This window comes from Dendronephthya gigantea, unplaced genomic scaffold, assembly GCF_004324835.1.
Source record: "Dendronephthya gigantea isolate DGI-Jeju-01 unplaced genomic scaffold, DenGig_1.0 000069F, whole genome shotgun sequence".
Taxonomy (NCBI): domain Eukaryota; kingdom Metazoa; phylum Cnidaria; class Anthozoa; order Malacalcyonacea; family Nephtheidae; genus Dendronephthya; species Dendronephthya gigantea.
Genome location: NW_021163079.1, coordinates 328,645 through 334,170, shown reverse-complemented (window position 1 = coordinate 334,170; position 5,526 = coordinate 328,645). Strand labels below are relative to the sequence as shown.

Below are 5,526 nucleotides of genomic sequence, written 5' to 3'. Positions count from 1 at the left end.
TGTCTCACCTCTAACTCCTATATAAATATAGCTAAAGTCTTCTCATTCCTGGAAACTCATTTTATTCTGGAACAAATTTCTATTATTTTCATCAAAACCCTCCAAGAAAAATCAACTGCATTCCAGCCCTCCAAGAAAAATCAACTGCATTCATGCAAGGCAGCACTTCACTTGCGATAGTAACTTCTAGTTAATATAATATACTGTTTAGGCACTATAGGATTAGTCTAGCGAATTAAATGTGTCCTTGTAAAAAGTTCTTGTAAGTCCTTCCTGAGTAGGCTCTAATATAGACAAATTTGCTACGAGAAAAACTAACGAGGTCTTACTATAACGAAAGGTTAACACTGTATGAAATGAGGAAAACATTCTATGTGAATTTAACAAGAATAACAAGGCATGTACTAATTAGGCATGCAAAGCGTTCACATGTAATATTTAACTAATTATCATATATTTAAGATGCAAATCCCATTACAGTGGTATGTTTCCTAGGAAGAAATGTACAAGTAGATGACATAGTCGTGGTGCAAGATACGAATGCTGTTCGTGGCAACTTGACTACGGGAAGAATTGTTGGTGTGTCCCCTGGCGAAGAAAGAGGAATTTGTAACATGAAGGTGAAGACATTGGTACCCCACTAGGAAAGATCCATGACGAAAATCGCAGTGCTGTACCCTTCCAAAGGATACAAAGATAAGTAAATGACTAATATTAATATAGACCTTTCCCAGGATAGGTACACTAAGCTAGACTATGCATGAAAGCGAGGCTTTGATAAGTACAAGTTTAGGCAAGCCATAATTTTTCTAAATGGCGGATCAACAAGGACTGCAAGTATGCAAGAAAGACGAATTAAAAACTTGGCTTAAAGCTCACAGACTTAAAGTTTCAGGAACAAAACAAGACTTGATCTCTCGTGTAACCAAAGCAAAACAAGTCGGCACTGAATTAATTGTGGACAATGAAATGAGAGAGAAAAACGAGCGAGAGGAAAGAATGAGTGCCAAACTTAGAACTCCTTTTGAGGATCTTCCAAATCCTAAAACACTACGCAACTGGACCTATGATCTTTTGTATCTCCCTGTAATAACTGTGAATGAGATTAAAGACTACCTAGTGTATGGAAAATGTAAATTTTACAGAAAAGAAGACACTAAGTGTTTTAAACAGCTAAAAGCTTTCAAATTTTATAAGGATGGTCATGTACAAGATATTAGGCTTAGTACTATTAACCCAACTAGTAATTATTGCTTTGTAAAAGCAAGGATTTTACCATTAAATGCGTACAGACCGTGTTTATGAGACCTGGATTTCCTTCGTTAAAGAGACAGCTAAGGTGTTATCTGCAGATTGTAACTGCACAGCAGGGTAAGCATGCATGTGTTTGTTTTCTTGCTTTACATAATATGATAATAATGTTGCATGTGAAAGCAGCTTTCATAGTTTATGAGGTAGGGGCCAAAAGGAGTTGAAGTAGAATAGATGATAGATTAGAGGGTCAACAAATTTTTAAGCCAGCAAGCTCATGTGGGGAGAGTTTATTAAAGCAGGGCATTAGAAGCTAAACAATATTTGCCTAGCTATCTAAGTCATCAAAACAAGCAAAATTGTCTAAAATAAGATTTTGCAGTGTTTGGCATTGAGAAAGGGCCTGGCCAGAATATATTGACTTTTAAAATGTGAGTTCCTGCTAGCCTGCATAAATCACCTTTTATATGTTTTGTCTGGTTACTTAACTTTAGGCCTTGAAAGTGAAATTTTAGGCAATTATTGTAATTTAATATAAGTGAACAAAAATAGTTAGAATCATATTATTTTTAGTAATTATATTGCCATGCATTATTTTTGATTAATTTTGCTTCTGTTTCCAGGTTAGGTGAAGCATGCAATCATGTAGCAGCATTACTGTTTGCCGTTGAGGATTATGTCAAGACCTATAATCAACCATCTTCAACTAGCACTTCATGTACATCTAAGCCCTGTGAGTGGAACAAACCGTGCAGCAGAAAACTCAGTCCCAAGCAAATAAGTCAAATGAGGCCAGTTAAACATCAGTATAGGAAAAAGCCAAGCCTACCAGCAGTACCTAGTTTTGGGGAGTACAATGCCTGCTCAGTACAGCAGAACTCCTTTTTTTATAATCTCACCAAAAGCCTGAAAACTGTAAATCCACACAGTGTCCTTTTCACTATTATTGAAAAAGAGGAGAAAGAAAATATTGAAATGTCTGATGACATTCCTTATGAAAACAATGTTGCTGCTTATGAAGAAGTCTCAACAACTGAACTAACTCCAGAGGTTTTAATATCACCCCACACCAGGCCCCACTGGTATTCCAAGTATCCATATGTCAACAGTTAGGACAACCAGCAGTCCTGTCCAGAGCCCTTTGAAAAATGCAACACGATCCCCACTCCAATCTTTTGCAACCAAATAATTTAAATGCTGGTGCACCAATGCCAATGGTAACCAATGGTTAATGATGACATCAGGGAAATGGAAATCCCAGGAGAGATATCTGAAAATGCCCGACAGTTTTTTAATGATTTAGTAAAGGTAGAGCTTAAAGAAGCATTCAAAATTGAATCTTCTACTCGAAACCAGTCCAAAGGTGTTGAGTGGTTCAACCATAGACAGTATCGACTGACTGCTTCCAATTTTGGAAAAGTGCTTAAAGGAAAAAAGGAAGACTGCTCAAAACTTGTCAATGCAATAACCACTGCTGGCACTAAGAATCTAAATCATGTTAGCCCACTTAGATATGGTTGTGAGAATGAGGATCCTGTAGCTAAATACTATGTGCAATACCAAGAGAGACATGGTCATACTGGAATTCAGATATTTCCTTGTGGATTAGTTGTTGACCCAAAATACAGTTGGCTCGGTGCTTCTCCTGACAGGATTGTCTTTGATCCCACCAATAATCCACCTTATGGCTGTCTTGAGGTAAAGTGCATAGAGAGTGGAAAGGGGATGACACCGCTACAAACCTACAATGCCAAAAGGAGCCCAGTTCAGGCAAGAAAAAGCCTTTTTGCCTAATCAAACAGGGAGAAATCCTGTTGTTACTCAATCACGATCACTGCTATTACCACCAAGAGCAAGGCCAATGTGCAGTATCAGGTCTAAAATGGGGTGATTTTGTACTGATGACTGATTTAGACTTAGGAGATGAAGGAATACATGTTAAAAGAATATATTTTAATGAAAACTGGCACAATTCTTCATTGATAGAATTAACTAACATATTTCTATTTTTCACAAATCATGCCAACATTACTTGAAAAGTTTTGAGAACCAACAAATGTCTAACTTATTTATTTTTTAACATGCATATACACCAAGTTCAAATAGTGTCTACCACCTTAATTAATTACTGGGCGTGAGGATGGAGATCAAATGCCCCACTACTCCACCACTGCATGGGGCTTAACATATATAGCTGCATTATTATAATAGGAGAACAAATACTCTCAATATCTATGTGATAAAGTGTGTATTACTGACCCAATCACTATAGGATCCATAGGAATTTCTAGTGAAATTTACTCCTATTAGATTTTATCTGATTCCTATAAGAATTCCTACAGGAAATACATGTAGAAGTGACACATGCAAAGTGACACAATTAAACAAGACCGTGCCAACTGGCAAAAATAGACTAAACTTAAGCGAAGCGATTTTGGTGCATCAGCTTCAATAGCCTTAGACATATGGGAAGACAACGTCAAAAAAAGTTAGCATCGGTGAATGTTTCACGTTTTATCCAGTCCAAGTTCATGTATGGTCCGGAAAGAAGAAGCTTTCTACAACACACATAACAAACATTACCGCGGCTGTCAAGGACGATAAACTGGAACAGATACCACTGGCAAACAGTGAGAACAGTACAGAGGTGATGAGCTTCACTGTGAAAGAGTTCCTATCAATACAGCACTTAAACAAATTTCTAAGACGCTCGAAGTGTAATAAGAGCACCCAACAGCGTACTTAAAAATATCGTCAACTTCCACCGATGTAGGGTTATGCGTGCAGACAAATGCTCACATGGAATGGTCGTTAAGGTATACTTTTACTGCATTTATATTCGACCGCCAAAATAGATCATTTAGGTCCGTTTCATACGCTGCATTTAATACTTGCCAACTAGATTGCAAAGGATAGGTGAAGCATATCATCTCATTATACCTAATTGTCTTGTTAATGTGTTCGGCATATGTAAAATACGGCATATAAAAGGTCATTGTTAAAGATACTGATGACAAAGAGTTGACTATAAAAATGGGAGATGAAGTCCTTTCAACCTTGTTAAACATTCCCAATCAGACCTGGTTAGAAGGCAAAAACTAACCTTTTTGCTATATTTATTCTCTTGTACATGATTTTGATGCGAATAGCGAATACAAATAACAAACAACAGAACACTCCCACACTTATATACACATAGTACTGCATAATTTAAACAGTTCATTACCCTCACGCTAAAATTAAGTTCCTTTGGAGCATTCTCCCCTTCCTTGACTTACAAAAGTCAAAGACACACAATATATACATATATAATAAATACAAGAAGCGTTTTCGAAACCTCTAACGTTCGCATTCGAGCGGACAAATCTTTGTTACTGGTCTTGTGAATACTGCTCTCCAATTCGCACTTTCACGACACATATGTGTCCATCTTCTCCTGGATGAATGCTAACAATTCTTCCCAACGCCCAATGTCCTCTAAGTGAGTCAAGGGAAATCACTAAAACTACATCACCCTTTTTGACATCCTTTTGTAGTTGTTGCCACTTTTTCCGTCGATTTAAAGTCGGCAGCCATTCTTTAAGCCATTGGTGCCAGAAATGGCGTACTAACTCCTGTACTCGTCTCCATCTTTTTCTTGCATTGAAATCAGTCTTGTCCACGCTTTCTGGGGCAAATTTTCCTCTGACTTGACCAACTAAGAAATGATTTGGTGTTAATGGAACCTTATCTTTGAGGCTCGCTGATTGATAGGTAAGGGGATGCGAATTGATGAGTGCCCAGCACCTGTAGGCTGATAACAGTTCCTCGTCCAAAATGTCTGCTGATCTAAGTATGGCATAAATCGCTTTCTTTGCAGACTTAACCATTGCTTCAAACACTCCTCCAAAGTGTGGTGTGTGTGGCGGATTGAAATGCCATCTCACCCCTTTATTTGACGTCGATGCTATAATTCTGTTCTTGTCTAGTCGTTCAACCAGCTGACGTTAATTTTCGGCCCCAACGAAATTAGTTCCGTTGTCCGAAATCATCTCCTCGGGTAAGCCTCGCCGATTTACCATTCGATAAAATGCGTTAAGAAATGAATCTGTATCCATAGAAAAGGCCATTTCGAGATGGACTGCTCTGCAGGATAAGCAGGTAAATAGACAAAGGTATCGTTTTTGTCGACATTTTCCTCTTCCTTGTACGGTGTAAAATGGACCAGCATAATCACACCTGTGTAACAAAATGCCTTCATTGAGGTTTTTAATCGAATGTTTGGAAGTGGTGCCA

General features: G+C 37.9%; 1 pseudogene; it reads left to right on the top strand.

Annotated features, from left to right (window-relative positions):
* Positions 1-813: 813 nt before the first annotated feature.
* On the top strand, positions 814-3,045 carry LOC114531186 (annotated as a pseudogene).
* The last annotated feature ends 2,481 nt before the right edge of the window (positions 3,046-5,526 follow it).